The sequence below is a fragment of the Phascolarctos cinereus genome, unplaced genomic scaffold (assembly GCF_003287225.1).
Source record: "Phascolarctos cinereus isolate Bilbo 61053 unplaced genomic scaffold, phaCin_HiC Scaffold_4;HRSCAF=312, whole genome shotgun sequence".
NCBI lineage: Eukaryota > Metazoa > Chordata > Mammalia > Diprotodontia > Phascolarctidae > Phascolarctos > Phascolarctos cinereus.
In genome coordinates this window covers 270,312,488-270,340,372 of record NW_027555847.1, presented here as the reverse complement: position 1 = coordinate 270,340,372, position 27,885 = coordinate 270,312,488, and the positions used below count along the sequence as shown (strand labels likewise).

Sequence of the window (27,885 nt, the reverse complement as noted above, 5' to 3'; positions counted from 1 at the left end):
ATATTAATTTATCCTTTATTTTAATAATTTCCTTCTTTGTATTTGTTTTTATATTAATTTGTTAATGCAGTTAGGTGGCACAGTGGATAGAATGCTGGGTCTGGAGTCAGGAAGATCTGAGGTCAAATGTGGCCTCAGATACTTTTTGTGATCATGGGCAAGTCACTTAATTCTGTTTGCCTCATTTCCTTATCTGTACCATTATCTGGAGAAGGAAATAGCAAATCACGCTAGTACCTTTGCGGAAAAACCCCCCAAATCCCAGGGGTTACAAAGAATTGGACACAACTGAAATGACTGAATAACAACAAATTAGTCACTTAAATATCTTATATGTAAAGTTTATAAATGAAAATTTGCTTCAAGATTTGGGCTTTTTGCCATAAATTGTGAAGGCAATTTTAATATTTCAATTTTATTTTTGTTTTTAAAATGTATGCTATACTGTAAAACTAATATTTATTAAATTTTACATGATCTGTACTGTTTATTTGCAAAAGTCAAATCAATGGTTTTTTTTTCAGATGTGATAACTTTTTTTTTTTAATTTCTTGTGATAGTATATGGAACGTCAAACTTAGAATCAGGAAGATTGATTCCTAGGTTCAAAAACAGTTAAGCTCTGGACCTTGTTTTCTTCATCCTGAAAATGGGGGTATATTTTTAGTACCTATATTTTTAGTACCTTTGTGAAATGCACATGAGAATGTTTGTAAAGTACTTTATAAATATCAGTCATTATCCTCCTCCTCTTCATTGTCTTCATTGTTATCATCATCATTAATTAGCAGGTCACTTCCTTGTCATTACAGTTTTTGAAGCTTGTTAGTGTTATGTCTATTTGACTTAAACTTTTGTTTTTTTTCTGTTGATATCCTATGAATTCTGTTAATTTGCAACCTGTCCCTAATTTGTATTTTTTTAAATAGTTTTTCAGTTTTTCTTTCCACCAGATTTGTTACTTTTGTCTTCATCATTTGCAAATTTTTTTGCCAGTAGTGTTTTCTGGTTTTACTTTTTTGCTTACATTATTCCTTCTCTCATTTTCTCCACTGAAATAAGTAGTTTTTATCTGTTACATGGTTGTGTTTATGTCTTCCATCTTAATTTTTTAAATCTTGAGTTTTATTTTTGTCTTGATTTAGTATTCCTTAACTACACATGATATCTCTGTTTCTTATTTTTTCCATTTCTTCCTTTTATGGCTTCATTTTTTATACATCATATACATTTTATACATTTTTTTTATACATTATTGTGCCTTGAGAAAATTCAAGTTTGGTTCTGATGCTACATCACTTTTGATGGTATTATATTACATTTTTGACTTTGCTTTAAAATTTTTTTAAATGGCTCTTCTTTTGTCATAGATATCCTTTGATTTGCTAATTTTAATAATTACTTTTTCTTTTGACAATTTGTATTTTTTTACCTCTTTTTGGAATTTTTCTTATTTTTTTTAGGGAGATATTGAAGCAATTGACTCCCCTTTGACCTCTCACTCTATCTTCTTGATGTTTTATATAGTTTTAATCAGCTATGGTTCTGTTTTCTTCACTAAGTGGTACCTTTTGTAGGTCTACTGTAATTTTTAGTATTCTTAATTTCCTTATTTTATGCTGTGATATTTCATTAAATCAAAAGTGCAATTTATACAACTATTTTCAATTATTTTACATAAAATCATGATTCCTATTTATTTTTTGTTATTAAAAAGTCACCATAAACCCTCCCCCCCTTTTTTTTTTTAACAGTTTGGTTCTTTTCTCTTTTATTTAAGTACCATCCTTAGCATCTGGTCTTGGAAGTTGATTTATTGGGTCAAAGGGTACAATTACTTTTCTAGTTCTCACTCTTTTGATGTAAATTAGTATTTCAAAATTGTTTAATTTGTAATTTCTGGATTTTTGAGAGTTTCTTGAATCAAGAATTGTCTCTTTAAAACATCTGAACATCTGTTAAAGAATGATTGTTAAGTCTTTTTTAGTTTGTGTCTTTTCTTTAGTGATAGTTTTTTCCCCAGGTATATTAACATTAATTTTTTTTTTGTAATCTATTTTATTTTTTATTTGGAAGCCTTGCTTTATTTTTTATAAAATCAAACTTGTCTTTTATCTCCAATAATTATTTCCATTCATTTGGTACATAGCATTTTTCTTTTCTACAATTGAAGTAAATATGCCATTCTTTCCTCACATTTTTAAGCAAAACAAAAAATCACCCAAATTTGTCTTTTAGTACCTGGCATAAGGGTTAGTTTAAACTCATTTTCCACTTCACTGTTATCCAGTATTCCTAACAATTTTTATTGGCTAATGAATACTTCTTTCTCCTAGTGTTCAGTATCTTGGTTCTATCAAACCCTCAAACACTACATACTGATTTTGGATTCTTTATTATGTTATATTAATCTATTTTAGGTTTTCAATCTTTTAGATGGTTTTCAGTAATTAATTTTTTTTTTAGTATTTTTCTTAAAGGTGGAAAGTTGTAGACCATGCTTTAATCTGTGCAATGTAAACAATGAAAAGGGCTTTAGATATTGTGTAGACTCAAAGAGATGTGACTTGTTTAAGGTCCTATAGTGAGAATTTGTCATGTGTGCTCTACTATGGCTTTTGGTAACATATCAATTAGCCATTATTTTGAGTTGGTTGATTTATGATTCTTCACACTAAAAATGATCTAAAACATTATGTGATTGAATATGACTGAATTAATTGGAAGGGATCTTGTGGTTTTTTTCTTTTGGACTTTGTGTCTGATAAGAAGGACTGACCATGATTGCTGGGAAGGGAGAGATCAGAGAGGTGAAGAAATAGGAGCAAGCAGTTTGTTTTTTTTTTAAGTAGCTAATGAAGGATCTGGGTCCAGAGAGGTCTGAATTATTTGGAAGCTTATATGTAAAAAATTCCTGGTAGGAATTATATCTAAAGTATTTCCCAAAGCTTACTTGGACTCTAGACCATTAGGGAAGCAGGACTCAGTATATATCAGTTGAAATTCTCTTGAGGATTGAAGTTCAGATGGGGGAAAGGTGAGGGTTTAAATTTATGTATGTGTTTGTCTGCAAGTGTGCAGGTGTGTATAGAATAATATGCACACAAATACATGTGTATATATGGACATGTAGAGCATTTATTAAATATGATGTGCTAGGTACTAAGTGCTGGGGATGGAAGCTAGCAAAATAATTATTGCTTTCAATGAGCTTACATTCTAATGGTGGAAGAGAATGCCTATAGGGGAGTTGGGAAAGGAGGGTGGGTGGGAAATGGGCACAGAAGCACAGCAGAAAGTGTCATGGAAGACTGGTTTCAAGCCAGATAAAAGAGAAAAGCTTACTTATCAGAACCAAGGAGACTTAGGTTGTGGTGGGGAAGAAATGAAGATGGCGCAATTAAAATGATGAGGAGGTAGTATTGAGTAGTAGTCTATCTAGCTATATCTCCCCATATTACCGCTCCTAAGTAATACTATGTACTCCCTCCCTCCAAACAGAGACTGATCACTATTTTACTAATGGAACACCGGCTTTCCAACATCTGTCTTTTTTATTTTTAGTATAGTTTAGTTATTGTTTTCTATCTGGAATCTTCTTTCTTTCCTCACCTAATCCAGCTCAGTATCTTTCCATAAGATTACTGGCTATCCTTCAGGAGCTCTGTCAAGTCTTTCATGATTCTCCAAGCTAAATGCCATCTTTCCTTCTTCTGAACCTTCACTGCTCACTTAATTTGTACCTCCTTCAGCATTTGCCTTCAGTACTAATGGGCATTAATGCTAATTCTTTAAGCTTTGTAGCGTTAATTATATGATCTTATTTGAACCTCAAATACTGATGGAATCCCCATTTTTATAGATGATGTCCATGAGTTTAAATGACATATTTTAATGAGTGCCAGATCTTCAAATCCACCACCATTATACCCCAGGCCACTTTCTTATAGTAATAGTTAATATATTGTTAATTTAGATCTGTCCACACCCATCCCCTACTATAATCAGAACTGCTTGGAAGGTATTGTGTCTCTTACATTTTTGTAAATTTCTCTCTCTAGGCCTGGAGTAGAGGTTCTTTAAACTTTGTTGTCTTGGACCCTGCTGGCAATCTTATGGAGCCTATAGACTGACCTCTTCATAGAATAATGTTTATAAAAACATAAATTCAAGTACCTAGGATTATAAGAAAACTATTTATATTGAAATATAATCCTCAGAATATTAAAAGAAAAAACAAATTTGTGATCCAATAAGTTCTTGCAGTAGGTATAATAACTACATTAATCTCAAAGTAGTAATGAGTGTAAATGTTAGTTTGAGATACATGTAATAACTTTATTGTGATGTGAAAATATCTTCTACCACTGTAGATTTCTGTTGGTGATAGAAGTCATAGGTACTGCTAATACTACTGTGGTTTGCTATATTCATATATATATATATACATATGTATATGTACATTGCTATATATATAATACATACATATATGTACATACACACACACACACACACCCCCCCTGTATTCGTAATGAAAGGCGTGGTCTATTTCACTTATAGGTTAGTGAAAGTGAAGATGTGGTATTTTTCCCCCCAGTGAAATTTATGAACCCCCTGAAATCTATTCATGGAGCCTTTGGGAGGAAGGGTGGAGGAAGAGTCATCCATGGAGCCAAGTTTAGAACTACTGTCCTAGATTAATGTCCTATAGGTAGTAGATGTTTAATAAGTATTGGTTTTAGAAATAGTATATTCCATTAAATAACATCCCAAAGAGGATTACTGTAAGGTGAGATGCTGACTTGTGAGATTTTGGAGCTTTTATCTATCTCTTTATTGGTAGAAGTTATCAAATGAACAAGTAATGTGGAGAGAAATGAAATACCAGTGCAACAAATATCAGTTGCATAGAGTGATATTATGAAGAGCAGGGAAAATTGAAACTGCCTGTAGAATAATATAATAGTTAATATTAAAACTATATTTAACTTCATTTCAAAGCATATTCAAGATCTTTTAAATGCTTTAGGGTCATTATTCTGATAAGGATTATTGCTGAGTCATGTTCGACTGTTCATGACCTTGTGGACCATAGCACACCAATGCTGTCTATAGGATTTTCTTGGCAAAGATACTGGAGTGGTTTTAATCTAGTGGATTAAGGCGAACAGAGGTTAAGTGACTTGCCCAGTGTCACACAGCTAGTAAGTATCTGAGGCCTGATTTAAACTTGGGTCTTCCTGACTCCAGGCCCATTGCTCTATGCACTGTGCCACCTAACTGCCTCCCATGATAAAGAGGAACTCTCAGTGATGAAATTCTCTACCAGTGAAGGCTGGTATCTTCTTTGCAACTTAGAGTTTTGAAGTGCTGTATGGAACCTTGAGAGTTCAAGTGACTTGGCCTAGGTCACATAGCTAGTATTTGTCAGAAACCAGACTGAAGTTAGGTCTTTCTGATTCCAAGGTTAAATCTTTATTCACTACAGCCACATACATACATAACAGGTGTCTATATGTTACTATAGAAACAAATATGGTTGCTTGACTTATACATAAACAGAAATAAATTGTACTTAGAAGTTGTAATCATACATCTTTGTATGATTCCTTTTGATTCCTTTTCTAGTTCTTTTCAAAAACATAGGGACATTTAAACTGGATCTATATCATTTGAGTGGTAGTCAAGGCAATAACCTCTAATGCAGCAAAGAAAATCTAGGTATTTTGATTTTTCTAGATTGTCCGTCTTCACTTAATAGATTCAGTGGATAATTATTGAGTTCTCTATCTTCAGTTTTTCTGTTTGGGAACAATTTTTTAAGAGATTCTCCCTTTCTTTTCTCTCTTACTCCTTCTCTCTCCCTTTTGCATCTTCTACCTCTCTCTTCCCCTCTCTGCGATATGAGTTGTATGTGTGTGTGTACACACATGATCTCTCCAGATAGCAAAATGCTGAAACTGTAAAGGTTTTCTGTGTGTATCAGGTAATTAGCTAAAATACAAGTAAGATGGGCATTTACCCAATAATTTAAAAAACTTTTTCTCCTGGTTTATGCCCCTATTATATGAAAGTGGGATTACATTAAAATGGGCCTTAGAAGCTCTTCATCAGATTGAATCTCATAGTTCTCTTATGACTCCCCTAAGACTTCTGTCCTCAATTTGTGAATCATCTATTTTTAGCAGTCCATTATCGTACAATGCTAGAAGCAGAAGTCAAGTAATGTTTAAAGAACTTTCAATTCAGATAATTTTAAAGTTAGTTAGATAGGTGATGAGAGAGGTACTGATCCTTGTGTATGTTTGTGGCTGGGGTGGGAATGGGAAGATTGGACACAGGTTATTACTGAGAAAACGAATATATGTGCTTTTGAATTTGTCATTTGGTTTATATATATTTTATGTTGTATTTATACTTATTTTATGTTGCTGCTTTTAGAAACTATTTACTTCTTTGTTTTGATAGCAAAATAACAATCTCTTCTTTCAAGCTCTTTTTTAAAAAGGTAAAAATGTGGGGCAGCTAGGTGGTGCAGTGGATAGAGCACTGGCCTTGGATTTAGGAGTACCTGAGTACAAATCTGGCCACAGACACATAACACTTACTAGCTGTGTGACCCTGGGCAAGTCACATAACCCCACTGCATAGCCAAAAAAACAAAAACAAAAAAACAAACAAAAACAAAAAAAAGGTAAAAATGAATCTGCATTGAGGCAGCTAGGTGGTGCAGTGGATAGAGCTCCAATATTGGAGTCAGGAGGACCTGAGTTTGAATCTGACCTCAGACACTTGACCCTGGGCAAGACACTTAACCCCGGGCGAGACACTTAACCTCAACTGCCTCACCAAAAAAAAAAAAGCCAAAAAAAAAGAATCTGCATTTTAGATTGAACTTGCTTATTCCAGTTGATGTGCTTAGATTATGCTTTGACTTTTACATTGTATTTTTTTGCAAATAAAAGTAGTATTTAAGGCAAAAAGGACTTGGGCAACAAAGTTGGCACTTCACAACAATTATTGTCACTGAGTTTACCAAATCAGTCATTTGGAATAGAATATTTTTTCATACAAGATATGAAAGTGTGGAGCATACAGGAAGATTTTGTGTAGCAGTAGGGTGGTACATTACAGCCTGTACCGAACTTGAGCTGTTGTGGCTTTTTAGTTTCCCTTCTTGTCAGGCCTGGTGAGCATCTATAAACTCTGAATAATTTCAGAGAGAAAAGGACAAAGTTGTCAGTGTAAATCATAGTTATTAAGATGCTAATCAATGTTGGGGGGTATTCAGTGAAGTATGTTGACATCACTGTTTATCAATTTACGTAGTCAGGAAAAGTATGGCAGATTATGGTATGAGACATAAGAAGCAAAGGAAGGACTGAGCAAACATTTACATTGCACGAAATAAGCACTTTTCCTTCTGCTTCTTGTGAAATAGTGTGCGTGTAAGGCAGATTTGTTACAATGGATTATTCCATTAATCAGTGATGAGATTCATTGTTGTGAATATCTCCACCTGCCTGCCAGGTAGGATGTATCTTGGGGGATGAATCAAAGGAAGAATTCTAAAGAAGATAATTTTCCAAAATTGTTTCTTTTATTTCCTTCTTAGGGGCAATTCTCTAGAACTATCTGCTGAATGAATAAAAATTTGCTTTAGTTTCTTATAACATGTGATCTTACAACTTGTGTAATTCTGTAAGGAAATTAAATGTTTCATTATTTATCAATTTTATTATCATATAAGGCATATTCCAGGAAATTTGATTGTTTGTAAAAAAAAATTAGAAGAGACACTGTCAAGATTTAGTAGTCTTGAAAAGTTGTTTTACTTACTTTGGTTTCTTGAAAGAGGCTTGACTTCACCAACATGAGTATTCCCCTTATCAAAGTAGATAGCAATTTCTGTTTATTTTCTCCTTAATAATAATAATAGTAATAGCTAGTATTTATATTACACTTTAAGGCTTGCAAAAACATTTTTACAAATATCTCATTTTAAAAAATATCTAGTTGCAGTAACTTGTAGTAGTAGTAGTAGTAATTATTCCCATTTTAGTTGTACTTTAAGTTTTACAATATTAAGGCCACAACAATCTTGTGAAGTAGATAAGTACTAGTATTTATATAGATTTATTTATATATAATATACATTTATATTGCTTATTTATATCTAGTATTTTACAGATGAGAAAATGGAGGCTTCAAGATCTCAAGGGACTTATGTCTGCTGACAAAGCTAATAAGTGTGAAACCTGGGAGAACAGATCAGTGTATATTTTCCCCCCCAAGACCAAAATGCTTTAGTGCTTCTTCCTGCACCCATTTAAAATAAAAATTTAGGAGCAGTATATTAGTAAAGAAATATTGTTTTTCTGTTCTCAATAAGGTGAGGGTCACAAATAGAAAACCAAATCAGTTACAAGCACTCTGAAAAATGAGCCATTAGATATTCCTTTGACCATTTATAGAACACAGATTCTATAGGCATCATGAAAAATAAATCCCTTTTTGCCCATGAATACTTAAGTGAAGGCTAATGGTCACCAAATTAATTGCTTATTTCTGTGCCTCTATTCTTTCACTTGTTAGAATTCTTTTGATATTATATGGGGAGCACAGAAAGATTTTTGTTCCTAGCATGGATGCTTATTTATTCATCTTTTGACTTCAGGCATATTGTCTTGGACTCATCTACCATACTTGGATATATATTCCTGTGAGCTCATTAGTGTGTCTACTTTCTCCATTAGTGGAGGTGATAAGCTATGCTTGCTTTTTTTTTTGTTTGTTTTGGTGAGGCAATGGGGGTTAAATGACCTTCCCAGGGTCATACAGCTAGTAAGTGTCAAGTGTCTGAGGTAGAATTTGACTCGGATCCTTCTGATTCTGAGGCCGCAGCTCTGTCCACTGCGCCACCTAGCTGCCTCTATGCTTGCTTTCTTATTGAGTTCCACCTGTGCCCTTCCATAAATGCTACATAGGGGCAGCTAGATGGAGCAGTGGATACAGCCCTGGAGTCAGAAGGACCTGAGTTCAAATTTGGCCTCAGACACATAACACTCGCTAGCTGTGTGACTCTGGGTAAGTCACTTAATCCCAACTGCCTAACATATAAAAATCTAAAAAACCATAAATCCTACATAGAGGATCTAACCAATATTCTGGGCATCTTCTCAGTTTTTTAATATTTCGTAAATACCAAGGCAGTATTTGGGTGACTACATTCTTGGATGACCTCTTTTCCTATTGCTAAATGGTGTTGATGTTTTCTGAGGCATTTATTTGTATTTAAATCAATATAGGCAATTTGCAGCAACCTCCTTGCATTTTTCCTTTGCCCCTTGGGTCACATATAGTTTTGATTCTTCCAAGACCATGGTGTTCCATTATTCACAATTATATATCATTATTAAGAGAATCTTTTTTAAAAGGTAGATTTTTTTGTGGCAGGGAAAAATTTGTGATAAGTAAATGCTCTGGGTAATTTCCCCTTTCTCTATATACAACATGATGCCTACCCAAATGCAGTCCGATCTTATATCAAGCTTTCTGCAAGTTTCCTCTCTGTTCTAGTATTCTTCACTGTTCTGTGGTATGATATTGTTTATAATTATAATGTGATATCAGTTACAATCTTCCTGCTATAATGTTTTGCTAATAAGTTTGTATTAGAATATAGCAAGGGCAGTTGGTATGACTCTTGGCTGCCATGTCTTACTCTTTGACAGGGAGATTGAGTGTGTGCTGGCTGGGATGATTTCTGGGCTGGCATCTGTCTACTCCTGTTAAACTTTCCGAGAAGTGTAGATTGAGTTACAGTACATTTATTTGTACACATTTCATATTTTTCTTTATTAGCAGGGTTTAAATAGGTGATGATAAAGCTATTTAAAGCTTTTTATCTTTACCTTTTCTTTTAGTTGATTTTGATCTTTGATTTTTTTTTTTTTTGGTTAGGCAGTGGGGTTAAGTGACTTGCCCAGGCTCACATGGCTAGTAAATGTTATGTGTCTGAAGATCTTTGATTTATTCATTTACTCTCACTGAACACAGTTAATTGTAAAAATCTTTTCATTTCAATAGCCAGAGCTGCTGCTGCTCTTCCTTTTCCTCCAACCACTACTCCTTCCACCACTACTACTGTCACTTATTGGTACCACTACCACCACCACCACTATGCTAGCTAGCTAGCATTTATATATTGCTTTAAGGTTTGCAAAGTGCCTTGCAGATATTATCTCGTTTGATCCTTATAACAACCAGAAATGTAGGTGTTATAATCCCCATTTTATGGTTGAGAAAGTTAACTGTCTGAGGCAGGCAGAAGTCAAATGACTTGACCATGGTTATACAGATATTAAGTGTGTGAGTTAGGTTTTCAACTCAGATGTTCTGGATTCCCAATCCTGTTATATACCATCTATATTTATAGCTATGTGGGATTTAATTGTTACAGAGAATTCTTGGGCAAGGAGATTTGTTCTCAATTCAGCCTGATACCTTCTCTACAACTTAAAGTCTTAGGTTAAATGAGTTGCCCAAGGTCACAAAATCAGTATGTAACAAAGGAAGAAGGGAACTTGAAACCAAGTCTTCTTGTCTCAAGGCCAGCTCTCGATCCACTATACTTTTGCTGCCTCGTATTAACATAAAGATAATTTCATTTTTATTTTTTTGTAATATTTTTCTAGGTTTGCCATATTCATTACCTTCTGACTCTCTTTAAATTGCGGAGAATGTGGCTTCATTGCCATAGAGAATTTCTTCTCCTGAAACTCTTTATCCCAGTGAAGTCAAAAGTCCAGTCTATTTGTATTATAGTTACAATATGTAGGGCATTAACTCCTCAGTCATCTCATCACTTAAATCCAACCATGTTGTACAGAGGACATTCATATTTATTTTTTCCATTCAATTAGGATTGGTTAGGTTCTCCCTGTGGAGAGGCACATGACAAAAAATTTAGCGGTTCATGCTCTCATGAAGCTTACATTCTACCTGGGAAAGTAGTACATTCAGAAATAAGTAAATACAAAGTAACGTTTTGTTCTGGAGTATTAACAACTTTAGGAATCAAGAAAGGCCCCTTTGTAGGTGGTGGCTGCATGTGAGATGAGCCTTGAAGAGAGCTAGAGATTCCAAGATGCAAAGGGGAGGAGGGGGAAAATTCCAGGCATGGGACACAGCCTGTGTAAAGGCCTGCAAATGGGAGATTAAATATCATGTCAAGATATATATGGGCAGCCATGTGGCACAGTGATTAGAATGCCAGGAGATTCATCTTTCTGATTTCAAATCTACCTTAGACACTTATTAGCTGTGTGACCCTGGGTAAGTCACTTAACCTTGTTTACCTCATTTTCCTCATCTGTAAAATGAGCTAAAGAAGGAAATGACAAACCACTCCAGTAGCTTTGCCAAGAAAATCCCAAGTGGGGTTACAAAGAGTTGGACACAAGTGAAAAATGACTGAACAACAGCAAGGGGTGTGTATGCATGTTTGTGTGTGTATCTGTAGATATTCATATAGATATAACTATATAAATACATATGTATAGAGATAGATATATAGATATAGACTTGATATGGAGTTTTTTTGTGAGTATCTTCTTAAAAATTTTCTACTTTTCATTCTTTACAATAGGCTTTGACAGAGAACTTACAATTTCTTCATGTTGCTCTGCCTTGCTGATTGTGGGCATGTTAAAGGGAGATGACCAAATAGTCTTATGATATAATTTTTTTTCTTGCTAATTCCTTTGTCTGTCTTTCTGAGAAAAATCTGCTGAGTTGTCCTTCCGTTTACCTGCAACTTATTTATGACCTCTGTGGTCCCTTTTGTTGACAGTATTACAGAATCGCACTTGGTTATAGAGTTAAAAGGAACCTCTGAAGCCTTCTAGTTCAACACCAACTTGAATGGTTATCCTCTTTAAAACATCTTTGAAAAATAGTCAATTACTAGCCTCTTTTTTTTACTTTTGCTTTTTCATTTTGTTTTATTTTTCAATCAACAAGCATTTTTTGTCCTTCCCTCCCTCAGCTCCAATTTAAAAGAAAAAAGAAAAACCTCATGTAACATTCATTATAAAGCAAAACAGACAACCACATTTCAATGATTACCCATGATGCCCAAGACTATTGATATATGCTACCCCACCTCTTCACAGAGAAGTGATGGGTTCATGATGCAGATGGGGACATATACCTAGTCTCTTAAAGACCTCTGGTGATGGGAGCCTACTACCTCTCAACTTTTGGACAGTTTGAATTATTGAAATGAAAATTAGTTTCCTTTCATGAAGTTGAAATTTCTCTATGATTGCCAACCATTTCTTTCTAGTTCTTCTCTCTGGAGCCAAGCAAAACAAATCTAATCCTTCTTCCACTTGACAGCTCTTCAAAATACTTGTCCACCCACTGACCCTTCCCAGGTTATCTTTTCTTTAGGTTAAATGTGCCAAGCTCCTTCAACTCACCCTCATGTAGCATGGTGTCTAGTTTCACTGTTCTCTGGAATGGCTTCCATTTATGCTAACGTGGCACCCAGAACTGAAAGAATACCACAGTTGTGATGAGCAGAGAGTACAGCAGGGTCACTATCTCCCTCAGTCTGGACACTCTGCCTCTATTAATTCAGACAAAAGACATTTTTCACTTGTTTATTTTATTTCCTAGTCATATTTTTGACACATGGAACCTGAACTCTACTAGAAGCCCTTCATAACCACTACAAATTTAGTGGTCTAGCCGTGCCTCTCCTATCCTGTACTTGTGAAATTGATTAATAAAAAACCCCCCAACATAAATGGATGTGATTTTAAGGTTTATTCCTGGGAAATTTCATTTTTATTAAATTTGGTTTGTATTTCTTAGCCTGCTGACCCTATTGAATTGTGACTGTCATTTAACATGCTGGCTATCCTTTCAAGGATAACATCATCCAAAAAGCTGATGAGCATGTCATCTCTCCCTTTATCCAAGCTACTGAAAAAAAAAGTGATTAATAGAGCAGGCCAAGATTCTTTGGGAGCTTCCTTCACATTGACAGCACATCATTAATGACTAGTCTTTAGGTCTTTTTGTTTTTTCAACTAGTTTCAAATTTTCTTAATTATAGTGTTGCTGAGGGCACTTCTCTTTGTCTTTTCCCATGTAAGGATGATCACTCCCTATTCAAATCTCTTGTTTGGCACCTCCTGTGCACTTAATCATAGTCTTAACTTTTATTATAATTATTTGTATGTCTGTCCTCAAATTAAAGTATAAGGTCTTTGAAGGCAAGGACTTTCATCTCTCATTTCCTGCACTGAGCATTGAACTTTACCCATAAGTAATCACTGAATAAAAATAAAGTGTTTGCTGTGTGTTGATTTGAGTTGTATCTTCTCTGAGTAGGTACTGGCTCAATATGCTTAATTTTACTTTTCATCTGATACGTTTAGAAAACACATTTGGTGTCACAGTCCACATAACATAAAAAAATAAAGATCACACCTCCAATTACCTCCAGTATTGTACTAAGGACACATTTCAAGGTTGTTTTTTTTTATTTTGTTTTCTTTTTGCATTTTTTTGTGGTGATGGAAAAAGAGGAATAGAAATTCCATCTGTTAAAGCAGCTCATCATCTTTTGTTACTGGCCAAGGGACTAGTTTTCCTGCTGCACTAGTAGTATTGATAATGACACATTTGTAATTCAACATAATTTAATAAATATTTATAAAGTGCTTCCTATGTCCCTAGAACTGTGTAAGTACTGGAGATACAAATAAGAAAAAGAAAGATAGTTCTTGCCCTCAAGGAACTTACCATCTAATGGGGGAAGATAATACACAAAAGGAAGCTGCTAAAAGAGGGGGAGACTGTAGGCCTACGGGTATAGAAGCATCTTGTTCTGTGGGGTTGAAATTAAGCAGAGCAGAGTTGAGTCCAGTTTCTGGGAGGAGTTTAGTACTTCATCCTCAAGCCTTCAGTTATAGGGTAGAGGAGGTGGGAAAGTATCTGAATATCCAGTACATGGTAATGAGATTTGAAGTGATGAGCTTATCTTGGGAGGAGAATTTTGTTTCATAGTTGAGACCTAGGAGAGTGGAATGAATGAGTTTAGTCTAATACAGGTGTATTTCATTTTGCTCAATAAAAAGCTTTCAGAAAGTTTATAAGCTGAATTTTTATTAATAAGATCATTTGTTAAATGCTCTACTGGAACTTGATATTTTGAAAGAATCATTCAGAGAACACTTTTCTAAAGCAAAGAATTACTCTGAATATTTTAGTTTTATACTTTTGGACTTTGAACTGTCAGGTTTTCATAAATTTGAACCTACCCGCAATTTGGCAGCCCTAAAAATAGCAGCTTTCTCTTCCTTTGTTTCTCAGCAGGTTGGAATGAGTTAGATTTATTCAGCAAACATTTTTTAAGCACATTGTTTGCTATTGATCGATTGAAGGAGGTAGGGGCAAAGTTGGGGTGGGGCAAGGGAAAAGGTAGAAGATTCCTGACCTGATTAACAGTAGCCTGGTATGAATCAGTTGAAATCTCATAGGGCTGGATTTTTCCACCATAGTCTGCTTTTCCAAAGTTACATGTCATAGGTTCATAGCACTAGAACTGGAAATGACCTCTGAGGCCAAGTAGCCCCATTCCCTTGCGTAGATAAGAGAACTGAGAACTAGGGAGGTTAATTAGCATGTTCAAGGTCACAGAGGGTAATTTCCATGGCAGGATATGAACGTAGGTCCTTTGACTTTAAAGCTAGTGCTCTTTCCACAGTACCACACTGCCTCCCTGTTCTACTGATTCAGATTTTAACTCTTCTCTATAGATGTATTTTAGTTAGAGAAAGTTGTTAATGAAACTCCATTCATTCTTTTTATATCTAATGTGACTGACTTAACTTGAGGCTGCTTGTTCTACATTAAAAGTTGTCAAATTGGAAACCATTCACATGAAATCTCACTATGAAAACCTTTAGAGACAAGAGCTTTATTTTTAATCCTCCTCAAACAAAAATTTTGGAATCAATGAATAGTGTGTTGTTTGCAGTTGAAAAATGAATGTTTTCAATTACGCAGTGACATTAAGGAACAAATGTTCAACCAAAAATATGGCACTGTAATTACTCGGTTATTAATAAGCATAATATTAAACCAAAGAGAAATTTATGACTGGCACAACTTTTTTTTACAAAGGCAGTTAGCCAGGACTTGTTCTAATAAGCCATTTTATTTTTAAAAAATATCTGTTAGTTCCAATATAATTAAGTCCATGGAGAGGATGAAGGAGGAAGGGAAGGGAATACGCATGTATGTAGCACCTTTTATATCACAGGCATTGTGCTAAGTGCTTTACAAATATTATATCGTTTGATCTTCACAACAGCCCTTTGAGGTAGATGCTGTTATCTTTTTTTATTATTATAATCTACTTATTATTTTACAGTTGAGGAAACTGAAGCAGATAGAGTCAGGGTCAGAGTAAGGGTCAGAGGCTGGATTTGGATAAGGTCATCCTGACTCCAGACCCAGTGATTCATCCACTGTACCACTTAGCTGCCTCCGACCAGCCTTTATTAAAGGCCAATTATATCATACAAAGATAAGATGTCCCTGTCCTTAAATAGCTCATATCATATTGAGGGATGCAACATGTAGATGAGTGTATACAAGTCTTACATCTTTCAACTAGATGATTTCTCTGTCTCACCTCCATTCCATCTTACATATTGCTACCAAAGTAAGTTTCTTTAAGTGGGATCTAACCATGTGACTCTATTCTATCAATTTCAGTGGCTTTCATTTGCCTCTAATAAAAAAAAAATACCCTCCCCATCTTATCTAGCTTTTAAAGCCCTTCACAATCTTGTTCCAGCCTGTCTTTTTTTTTTTTTTGGATAGATGTCCTTTATGGAAGGTGGCAAACCAAAACAAATAAAATTAAAGGATCAAACATGTAAAAACTGGATGTGAGAAACAGAAACAACTAATTTAGTTCTTAGTCCCTTAATATCAGTTCAAGCCCCACACAGAAGGGTGATCTCAAGGAAGCCAAATCTACCACGTCCAATCATGAAATAATAAGTCATATCCATCTCTGCCTCTCCCCAACTACCCCAAGTGGCAAAACCATTATAGATTCTCCCCACAAAGTATTCATCCAGGGCCACGTGGCACAAAGGCTTCTTGGGACCTCATTATGTATCAACATGAGGCCCCGAAACACCTCTGGACTTCTGTGGTAGTTTCATCTCTATGATTAGTAGTAAGTTAGGTTTCTGTATAAGCAGGAAGAAATAAGGGGAAAGGAAGGTGGGAACAAGGGAGAGATCTGAAGAAATTGTCTTCATGTGACCCCAGACTGCATGATCAGCTTCTCTTTTGTGTCGACCCAGATCTGGGAAAGTGCACTGTAGGCTTAAGCTGATATTCTGGAGACCTGCTACAAGTCTGCGAAGGGGACAGGGTCACTGGCAAGCACTTGCTGGGGCTGGCTGGTGAGTGATGGTAGTGGTGGCTGCTTCTTCCGGTGAGTCAAGCTTCTGCTCAGGACAGCCAGGCAGTTACTGTATTGTCTCACTTGGTCCATGTACTCATGCTGCTCCATGCCCTGGGAATCTGCTGCTGATACATCAATGATGTTGCAGGCTGTTTTGGCAAGGATAGAAGACAGCAAGGCCTGCTCATCCATATGGGTTGCAGGCAGGCTGTGTGGAGGTCAGGTTCTGCTCCACTTAGAGTCTTGATTGGGGGACTGCTGGAGTCCAGAAATAGCTTCTGTTCCTCTCGATCCTGATCCAAGTCATTGTTGTCACTGCTATAGCAGCACCCCTTGTCCAGGGCCAGTTCTAGGAGATTAAATCTAGAAGATAGGTGTCCAACAGGAGCTCGCCACATGACCCATGACCCTGGCCCACAGGCTCCCACTGGCCGTGCTGCTGCTTCATTTCTGCAATTTGGCTTTCTCTCTGTTCCTCATTTGTCACACTCCATTTCTGGCATTTGTATCTTTGCAATGTCATGTTATGTGTCTGAAATGTACCTCTTCTCTATCTCTTTCATATCTGTCTCTTCTATGTCATATCTGTCTCTTCCTTTATGATGTAGCTCAGACATCTTTTATTTCATTCCTTTGTATGTACTTATATTTATCAAATTTATAGTGGTACTGTATATATTTTTATATATAGTTAGATGTACTTGCATCCTTCATTAGAACGTGAATAGGAATTGTTCCATTCTTTGTCTTACATTCCTAAGTGACTAACAGTGCCTTCCTGGTACATTGTAATCGTTGGTCAGTTGATTAATTGATTGGAATTTGAGGAGGAAAGAGAGGACACTAACAACAATAAGGGGTATCAGAAATCAGTATTAGATGGTACATGGGTTGAATTTTCAGAATGGTAGGAGTTCTGAGAAGTAGAGATGAGTAGGGAGTGCATTCTCTATTTGTTTCCTGGAGAACAAACTGCCAAAGCATTTATGTGGAAGCTGGTACACTTAACTTTAAGGACCTGCTAATAGGCCAACTGGTCTCTAACAGGGATGGTGCAAAGGGGCAGAATATTAAGTAATCCTGGAAAGGTGGACTAGAGTAGATTATGAAAGGCTTCCAAGGTCAATGTATTTTATCTTGTAATTGGTAAAGAGCCCTTGGAAGAGAGGGCCATGGTTAGACTGGTGCTTAGGAAGATTATTTTGGTAGCTATGTGGAGGATGTGTTAATCTCTAATTTTTACTTAATTTTGTAGTGTGGCCAAAAAAAAAATTCTACCCTCTGCTTTAATTGCCGATGCCTAGAAGAGTGATGAAAAAAAATTCCATCTATAACCATAACTCCTCCATTTTCTTGGCATTTAAAAATATTAATTTTGCTAAGGGTTTTCTATGTGGTTTGTTTTTGTGTCCCACATAGACTATGATCTGATTTTCAGCCTGCATTTCTTTAGATCTAGTTATTGTCATAGCATGTGTTAATTCAAAAAATTTGAAATTGCCCATGACTGTAGAGGAGACAAACTGTCTAAGAAATTTCCATTTCTGAGACTTGTAAAGCTCCAGTTAAGGTCATTTTGGGAGCTTTTATTAAGTACTGGGTATGGCCAAAGTATGTGTATCAAGAATGCCAACATGCGCTTAACAACTTTGGAAGCTAGTTTTGGAGTGTTGCTATGTAAACTACTTTTTTTTCATTGTTGGCTTAATATTTCTTCTTTCGTTTTATCACCAGGGATGGGTGTGAAATTTGCCTGAAATTTCATTACCCTCAGAGGGAGTGACTTAGAAACCTCAGGATAGTTTTTGACCTGATTTTTGCTGTTAGGCAAAATAGACCAGACTTCCTGGAATAGTTTTAGCATAAAGTGGTAACCCTTTGGCTGGAACCAACCCAGATTCTGGGGAAGGCAGGTAGAAAATGCTTCAATCAGGATCTAAATGTTTTCATGCCTTTTTGTTTGGATAACACTTTTGGTTCTCTAATTCATTTAAATTCAGTCATTTGTTAAATGCCTACTATGTACAAGGCAGTGTACTAAGTTCCCCTAATGTCTAGCACAATGATCTGCTCTCAGTACATCCTTAATAAATGTCTCTTTCATAGGGAAATTTAGTAACTGCACATGACACTTAAATATTAATCCAACTTGCAAGAAAATAATCTCCAGGATGCTTATGAACCATAGTTTGGGGGAAAAAAAGAAATTCTGTATTAATATTGTGAGGGCTTGAGAGACAATTTTGAATGAAAAGAGCTGACACTTTATTTACTATTCTTGGTCATTACATAACCTCTCTGGCACTCAGTTTCCTACTTTGTAAATATGAGGGTTGGACTATGCATGGTATACATATAGACATATACATATACATATGTATATGAGTAAAAATGAGTTTGCTTGCTTATAGCCTTAAATCTGTGATCCTTTGATGCAGTCTATATCCAAAAAGTAGCATCTCCATCACTGGAAGGCATATAGTAAAGACTGTAATTTTCAAGACTAACGTCATGAAATTTAGATCGTAGGGGCCAATATAAGATTGTCTCCCTTGTGGCAGAGAAGTATGGCTTTGTTTTTGTTTTGAGGAAATAGTTCCAGTGATAACTAAAAAGCAAGAGTTGTCAGAGAGTATTTGCTTTATGCAGTAGCTGTGGATGTTAATCTGTCATGGTGCTGAATGAAGGAAAGGGTAAAATAATGATTAAAATGATTTTAAATGACTGACAATTTATTTTTAAGTGGAAAATTATGTATGACTGGCTTGGCATGTAACATTTAGCTGTAGGATGCCAGTGGTAGTTCTTGAGTGGTGATCATCATGCTTGGGTAATCTCCATTGGAGGCTTTGAAAGCTATGAAGTGGAGAGGTTCTCTAGCTCTTCAAACTTTCTAGCTTTTCCCATGGAGTGCATTAAAATAGCAGTTTTCCATCTTCAGATGATTTTCTATAAATAGTGGTTACAATAAAGCTTTAGATTCAAAGTTAAATATATAATAGTTAATTGTGCCATTTTCCTGATTATAATTAGAATGGAGAATCAAGTTTTGGCTTAATAGCATGAATTCATAAGTTGGTTATATCTTCAAATAATTTTCTTTTAGGGCTTATTTTTTTTTCTTTTCTGTTCTGACCTGATTAAGACCCACAGTCTATCCGCAAATGGCCTTACCCAGCTGCAAATTGGTAGATGGAAATTTTTTTGCCTAAGTTCAGAGGAAAACTTGATGTAGGTTTTCAAAAGCAATTACTACTATAGTTGCATGGGCAAGTGATGTTTTAAATAACGTCTACGTTTTCTCTGCACTTGAATGGGTCTTTATTTCATAGAATTTTAAAAGAAAGGCAACTTAGGAATTGTTGATTTAATGAAGCAAGATTATTTTATGTTTAAAAACTTGCTGAGAAATTGGAGGATAAGTGTGGTATAGTGGAAAAAAGGATGAATCTGAAGTAAGAGGTCCTGGGTTGAAATTCTGTATGCCATTTAACATGTGTGACCCAGTCAGTCATCTTACCTCTCTGGATTTTGGTCTCCTCATCCTAAATAGGGGGGAGGATTTTTATTAGATGATCTCTGTGGATTTTTATACTGAGAAATCATTGTTGATGATGATGATGATGATGATAACTAATCTTGAAATTTTAATTTTTTTCAAAGTAAAAGAGACGGGAAGAAAGGAGAAAGTGTTATTTCAAAAGTATGGTTTTTTTTGTTCCTTTAATTTCTCTATTTCTTTGCCTTCTTTATCTTTTTTTGCAAGTGGTGAGATTGGTATAATTAAAAAAAACCAGACCCGAGGCTTCTCACTCTGCTGCCATAGTTTTTTTTTTCCCCAAAAGATAAATTTGGGGGAAGGGAGCTTTTTGGACCTCAAGGACCCAGTTTATTTTCTGACTTATATGAGTCATTCCTTGGAGTACTTGTAACTAAGCTGTATTTTTAACTATACTTCAGTCAATCAGCAAATATTTATGAAATGCCTATTATGTGCCATAAGTACAGGACAAAAATGAAAAGTCCCTGCTTTGAGGAAGCTTACATTTTATCAAGGGAGACAACATGCACATATACAAAATATATTTATTTTGGTAGGAGAGCACTGTTAGCTGGTAGTAGGGATCAGGAAACGCTTCCTGAATGTGTTCCTTGAGCCAGGAGTTTGATGAAAACCAGGAATCCCCAGAGGTAGAGGGTATCTTTGTATCACTTTTTTAGCATATTCTTTTTTTTTTAACTTCTCCTTTGCACTTACTCATATCATTTCATCATAATTCTCTGTGAACTTGTCTCACCCTTGTACCAGAATACAAGTTTCTTTTCTTTTCTTTTCTTTTCTTTTCTTTTTTTCTTTTCTTTTCTTTTCTTTTCTTTTCTTTTCTTTTCTTTTCTTTTCTCTTCTCTTTCTTTTTTTTTTGCTAGGCAATGGGGTTAAGTGACGTGCCCAGGGTCACACAGCTAGTAAGTGTTAAGTGTCCGAGGCTGGATTTGAACTCAGGTCCTCCAGACTCCAGGGCCGGTGCTCTATCCACTGTGCCTCCTAGCTGCCCCTAGAGTACAAGTTTCTTGAGAAAAAAAAACCGTTGCGTCATCTTTGTATACTCAGTACCAAGAACTGCACCTTACACAGAATGATCACAGAGTCACTCAGCAGCATCTAATCCAACCCATGCGCTGAAGGAAAATCACCACTACAACATACCCCACTAGTAGTCATCCAGCAGAAACTGATGACCATTTGTCAGGTAATTATTTAATTAAACACTTGATTAACTTTGCTTTATTTTGACCTGAATCTTCATCTGAGTAGTTCCTGATTCTCTGGAGAGTAGTGTCTCTTCTATTTTTTCATTATTAATTATAAAAAATTAGAAGGCCATAACTTCTTTCTTTGAAACTCAATTAGGAACATGAAATTTAATCTTGCTCTTTAGTCAGATCTTTTAAAAATAATAGTTCACACTAACAAATATAACAATGAAAATCTCTTTGAGATACCAATCAAAGTTTTATGGTGATGCTAGAATTTGTTTTGAGAAGAGTTTTTCATGGGTGGAGGAGAAAGGGAAACAGAACTTGTGTTAAGATTTAGGATGTTAGAGCTATGTCAGCAAATAGTCTTAGTAAATAGACACGTTTGGCTAGAACAAAGCACATACGTAAAAGAGTAATGAGAACTAAAGTTGGAAAGGTAGGCTGACTCTAGACTGTGGGAGACCTTGAATGTTAGGCTGAAGAGTTTGGACTTTTAATGAGATCTAAGAATCACTGAAAATTTTAGAGTATTTTGTTTGCAGTGACTCATGTTAACAAGGTGATGGGGGAAGTGATTGATTTCTTTTCAAATTGTTATCCCTGTTATCTGAAGATCTCAACTGTGATACTGTTGAATTTGACTTTACAATATATAAGCTTTATGCCTATACTATCTATGTACTAGGCACTGTGCTAGAAAACATGAGACTTAGCTTTAAAGAGCTTACATTCTATTGTGGGAGGCAACTGTTTTGTATGTCAGTAGATACAAACATGATACTGAGAAGTTTTAAGGGTTCAGACACCTGAAGTTGGAATGGAGGAAGCTTCTTGGAGAAGGTTGTCCTTGAGGTGAATTTTCACAGAAACCAGAGATTCTGAGATCTAGAGGTAAAGAAGGGAACTGCATTCTATCTGCATGGAGAACAGCTGCTGTAAAAGCAGAGATGCTAAATGAAATTTTATGTGGGAGTAAAATTTGACTGGAAGGTAGAGTTCATGAATGAGAATAATGTATGATAAGCCTGAGAATATATGTTGGGATCAGGTTGCAAAGGGATTTTGATGACAAACTAGAGTCTGTATTTGTTTCTAATATAATGGGGGCACCAGTGAATTTTCAGTAGGGGAGTGACATTCACTTTAGGATAATTTCTTTGTCAGTTTTTGGGAGGATTAATTGTAAAGGGAGGAGAATTGAGGAATGGAGACTAATTCAGAAGGCCATTTCAGTAATTGGGATAATAAAGGGAAGGGCTTGAACTATGGTTGGTAGCCCTCTAGGAGTGGATGGAAGGGAGAAATGTTATGGAGGTAGAAATGGTGTTTGGAAACTGATTGGATATGTGGAATGAGCTACAGTGGAGATGGAAGGGTGTATATATTCCATTGAGAATTGTGAAGAGACTTGGCCAAAGGCACCATGCTAAGTCATTTTGCCTCTTTCCCTCATGCTTCCTTGTTGGGTGAGATTGTATATTCTTCTCCTCCTTGATCCATTTCATTTGAGAGAAAGGTTCAGGCAAGTCATATTGGACTAGAATACCTGTGCAGGAGTAGAATAGAACTCCGTTGCTCTAACCACAGTCCACACTTCCATATAGCTTACATTCTTTTTACCACTTCCAACAAAATAACTTTTTAGTTCTCCTAGTTTTGTTAGGTTTCTTTGTGTGTGTGTATTTTTAGAAAAGATGAATCTGCTCATACTTATCGATAGATCAGTTTCCTTTATAGTAAGTAAATGTTTAGGGAATTTAATGTTAGAGATGGTTTCTTCCTAGAAAACAGTGCAGGTTTTTCTTTTCCTTTTAAAAAAAATCTGTATTTTGTCATTTTGAGGTGTTTATTTTTATCTCTACCTCAAAATTTATGCTGTTTTTTTATGTGTATTATAGAATCCTTTTTTGTTTTTGTCCATCTTTATGAACTAGATAGGGAAGAGATCCCTGATTTTCAGATGAGGAAAACAAAGTGCAGAGGGGTGATGATTTGCTTGGGTAATTTGGAAGGTGAAGGGTAGAAGAGCCAGTAGTAGAATCTAGGTTTCCTATCTTCTGATACAGTGTTTTTGTTTTATTAAAAATTTTATTTTTATTTGTGAACTTAACAGTCTTACCAACAAGCATATCAATGTACCCCTCCCACAAAAAAAGGATCGTATAAGAAACTATGAACTTCTTTCCTAAGTTAAAAAAAAAAAGAAATCTATACTAAATTTAACAAGGTAGTAATTATTTGTCTTTCTCTTTTTTGTTTTCTTTGCATTAAAAAAAATCTTGATGCCTTTTTTACATATCTATCACCATCTTCTAACCCACCACTGTCCTCTGCTCTTCCAATTTTTAAAAAAATTGCATTTTATTTTCAGTTAATAAGCATTTCTTTCTCTCTCCCTCCAGTGAAAAACAAAAACAAAATCCAAGTAGCACATATGCATAATTAAGGATAATAAATTCCTACATTGTCCATATCCAAAAATGTATGTCTCATTCCTGCATCTAAAATCCATCATCTCTATCAGGAACATTCTTCATCAGCATTCCGTCATCTGGAATTATGGCTGGTCATTGCATTGTTCAAAATTCTTGAGTCTTTTAAGATTGTGTGAAGGATCAAATATTTCCACCTGATTTTCTTTTTTAAAAATTAATTTATTTATTTTTAGTTTTCAACATTCATTTCCACAAGATTTTGGGTTCCAAATTTTCTCTCCATCTTGCCCCTCCCCACACCCCAAGAGGGCATCTATTCTAAATATCTCTTCCTCTAATCTGCCTTCCTTTCTATCACCCCCCCCTTTCTCTTATCCCCTTCTCCTTCTATTTTCCTGTATCTGTCCTTCCAATTTGAAGCCTCTCTTGTAACAAGTATGTAGTCAAGCAAAGCAAGTCAGTATTTGGGTTATGCTAGAGAATGCTGACCTTCTACTGTACCTGTGCTCTAGTCCATTGTCTCCCAAATGGTAGGAGGTAGGTATCTTTTAAAGTCGTGATGGTCTGCTTTGGTCAGAGTTCTGAGGTCTTTCAGTATTGTTTCCCCTCATATTATTATTATACTCACTGCATAAATTTTTCTGGTTTCATATACATTAGTTCATGTACATTTGCCTCCATTTCTCTGAATGTATCATATTCTTTATTTCTCAAGGCGTGATATATTATTTATTCCATTTATATAACACAATTGTTCAGCCGTTCTCTTGGTATATGAGCATTTATTTTCTAGTTCTAGAGATATTCTTGTATACATAGGTTGTTTCCCGTCATTTATCAACTCTTTGTGCGTATATGATGAATATGTGGGTCAAAGGGTATATTTTTGCTTAGCGATTACAGGGTGGGGTTCATGGCTCTACTAACTGTCCATTAGTGGAGCTGTCTTTCTGCTGCCTTACTAATATCCCCCCTCTCCCTTTTTATCATCTTTGCCAATTTGATGGTTGTGAGATTGAACCTGGGAATTTCAGTTTTCATTTCTGTTATTAGTGATTTAGAGCATTTTTAAAATATGTTATTGATAAATTGGATGTCTTCTTTTGAGGATTGCCAATTTTATATCCTTTACCACTTATCTGTTGGAGAATGATTCTATATGCTTTTGATATTAAGTTTATCAGAAAAATTTTCATGAAGATTCCCCCAGTAAACTGTTTCCCTTTTGATTCAAACTGCATCTATTTCATTTTTGCAAAAACCTTTGATATTATCTCATCAGAATTCTTCATTGTGTATTTTCTGATCACCTCATCTTGTTTTGGTGAAAATTCAATACTCAGTCATAGTTAAGAAAGGTATGTTATTCTTTGCTGTAATTGTTTGAGATAATAGAACTTTCTGTATTCATCATGTATCTATTTGTACTTTATTGTGACATGATGTGGCATTTTGGTTTATATGTAATTTTTGCCAGAGTCTTTTTTAGTTATATTATAGACTGTATCAAATAGGTAGTCCCTACCACAGTAATGAGTATCTTGGATTTAATCTAATCTTATGCTACTGTGAATAATTGCTTCTCAAGCTTGTTTATTTCTTCCATTGATCAAAGTTTCTAGTTTTTACCATTACAAAGTAGTTGTGACAATTGCTGCTTTATAGCAGAATTTAAGCTCTGTTACTGCTAGACTCCTTTCCCACTTAAAAAAAAATTCCCTTGAGATTCTTGACTTTTTATTGTTCCAGATATATTTAAGTATTTTTTGCCTAGTTTTATTATTATTATTATTATTATTATTATCATCATTATTATTATTTTTGTGAGGCAATGGGGTGAAGTGACTCACCCAGGGTCACACAGCTAGTAAGTGTCAAGTGTCTGAGGCCAGATTTGAACTTAGGTCTTCCTGAATCCAGGGCCGTGCTCTATCCACTATGCTATCTAGCTGTCCCCGGCCCCCCCACCCCAGTTTTATATAGTGAACTTGTTCCTTACAGATTTAAAAAAAAGAAAGCTGTACTAAATGTAACAAGGTAATAATTGTTTCCTTTTTTAAAAATTTTCTTTGCATTTTTAAACAATGTCTTTGATGATTTTTTTCTCATATACATCATTTTCCTTTGATAGTTTAGTTTGGCACTAAACATGTATGTTAATATTAATTTAGTTAGTATTGTAGCTTTTATTATTAGCATGGCTCAACCAATAACAATTTATATCTCTCTAATTATTTGTCTTAATTTTTTGTTGTATTTTGTAATTGTATTCCTGAGTCTTGATTTTGGCTTGGTAGGGGGCCTCCCATATATTTTACACATTCTGTAGTTATTCTATTTTGAAAAAATCTTTTCCTTCTTGGTTTTGTTAGTAATATACTAAAAAGGCCATTGACTTTTTTTTTGTGGGTTTGTTTTATGTCTGACTTCTTTACCAAAGTTACCAATTCTTCTAATTAAATTTACCTTAATCTCTAGGGTCTTTAAGTTAACCACAATATTATCTGCAAAACCAATAATTTTGTTTATTCTTGGTCTATGGTTATTTTTCCAGTTTCTTTTTCTTGTCTAAATGTTATAGTTAGCATTTCTAGTACTATTAAATAAGAAGGTTGATAGTTGACATCCTTGTTTTACCCCTGATCTAACTGGAAAGACTTCTAAAGTTTCTTTCTTACAGTACTGCAGGCTCTTGTTTTTTGATACTGTTTACTATTTTAAGGAAAGATTTGTTTGTACTTTTCGTGTCAGTCCTTTTCTGTATCTTGATTGAATCATATGATTTTTATTGTTTTGATTAATAGCCTTATATTTATAGATTTCCTAATATTGAACTACTCCTGCATTCCTGATAGAAATACAACCTGATAAATATAGATATTACTATAGCCACCTTCTTGATATTTTCCTCATTTTCATATCAATATTTCTTTTAGATATTGGTCTATATGTTTTGTTCTTTTTTATCTCGATCCAGTTTAGATACTAGAGAAGAGGTTTGGTACCTTCTTCCTTTATTTTTACAAACAATTTACGTAGTATTGGAGTTGATTATTCTTACAGAGTTTTATAAAATTCACTTGGAAATCCATCTGGGCCTGGGTTGTTTTGCAGTGGGAATTCATTTATGATGTTCAGTTTTTTTTTCCTGATATTGGGTCAAATTCTCTGTTTCTGCTTGTCAGTCTGGATATATAAAGTAAGATTATTTTTGTAAGTGTCAATCTATTTTGAGGGATAATGTTTGTTGGCATGTAATTGGGTAAAATAGTTTCTACCAATTTCCTTTTCATTTGTTGGTTTTGTATCCTTTCATAGTCCTGGGTACATAGAATTTATAAAATGAATACTGCTCAAGCAGTGAAATGAATGAATAAATTGTGAGTCCAGATTTCTAATATGATGGTGTTTTTCCTCTTGGGCCTCATGGCAAAATTGATACAGCTTTAATTTTGTCTAAGGGACCTGCTCTATTCAAATAGATGTTTTCCTTCTTCTGGATCAGGGCCATACCTTCTTCTAACCAAAATGTTCCTATATTTAGTTATTTTAGGAGGCAAGGAGTTGGCAGTTGCACAGTTGAATGAAACTGTTCCTTTCCCAACAGCATTCTAAAAGTTTTCAATGTTAGTACCTGTTTGATGAAGGAGTTGTTGTAAAAGGATTAGCATATGGTAATTTGGTGTCACTTTTTAAAGGAATTACATATTCTACTGTTTTTCCACTTTGATTTAGTACTCAGATATTTCTTTTGCAGTCAATTTTTTTCCTTTTCCATAAGGGGACTTAAATCCACACATGTTCATTTGGCTTGCCTTCTTTAAAGTGGGTCAATTTTATAGTAAAAATAGAGTCCAGTGTAGGTTAGGCTTTATAATCATAGCTTATAATATATTTTCAGTAGTGCTTGTCTCATTGTATGTGTTTATCCACTTTAAGAAAATTTAGCCTTACTTTGACCTCCTTCCAAGTTGATTTGGCATTTTATAAAACTTGTGTTTATGATTAGTCTGTTTTTTAATTACCTCTTCCTAATATATTAGGAAAAAAAAGTCTTCTGGAGTCCCAATATTATATTTTCCTTTTTTTCTAATTTGTAAATCTGGGGATCCTAGTTTAAAAAAATTTGGTGTTAAAAGAGGGAAAGGGGAAGCTACAGAATAGTGTAAAGCAGAGATTCTTTGTCTA

General features: G+C 35.0%; 1 protein-coding gene and 1 pseudogene across 6 annotated transcripts in view; one reads left to right on the top strand and one right to left on the bottom strand.

Annotated features, from left to right (window-relative positions):
• The window catches only part of MLLT3 (MLLT3 super elongation complex subunit), a 317,963-nt gene that overhangs the window by 23,780 nt on the left and 266,298 nt on the right, over positions 1-27,885 (top strand). The window lies entirely within an intron of this gene.
• Positions 16,352-16,902, bottom strand: LOC110199206 (ragulator complex protein LAMTOR1 pseudogene; annotated as a pseudogene).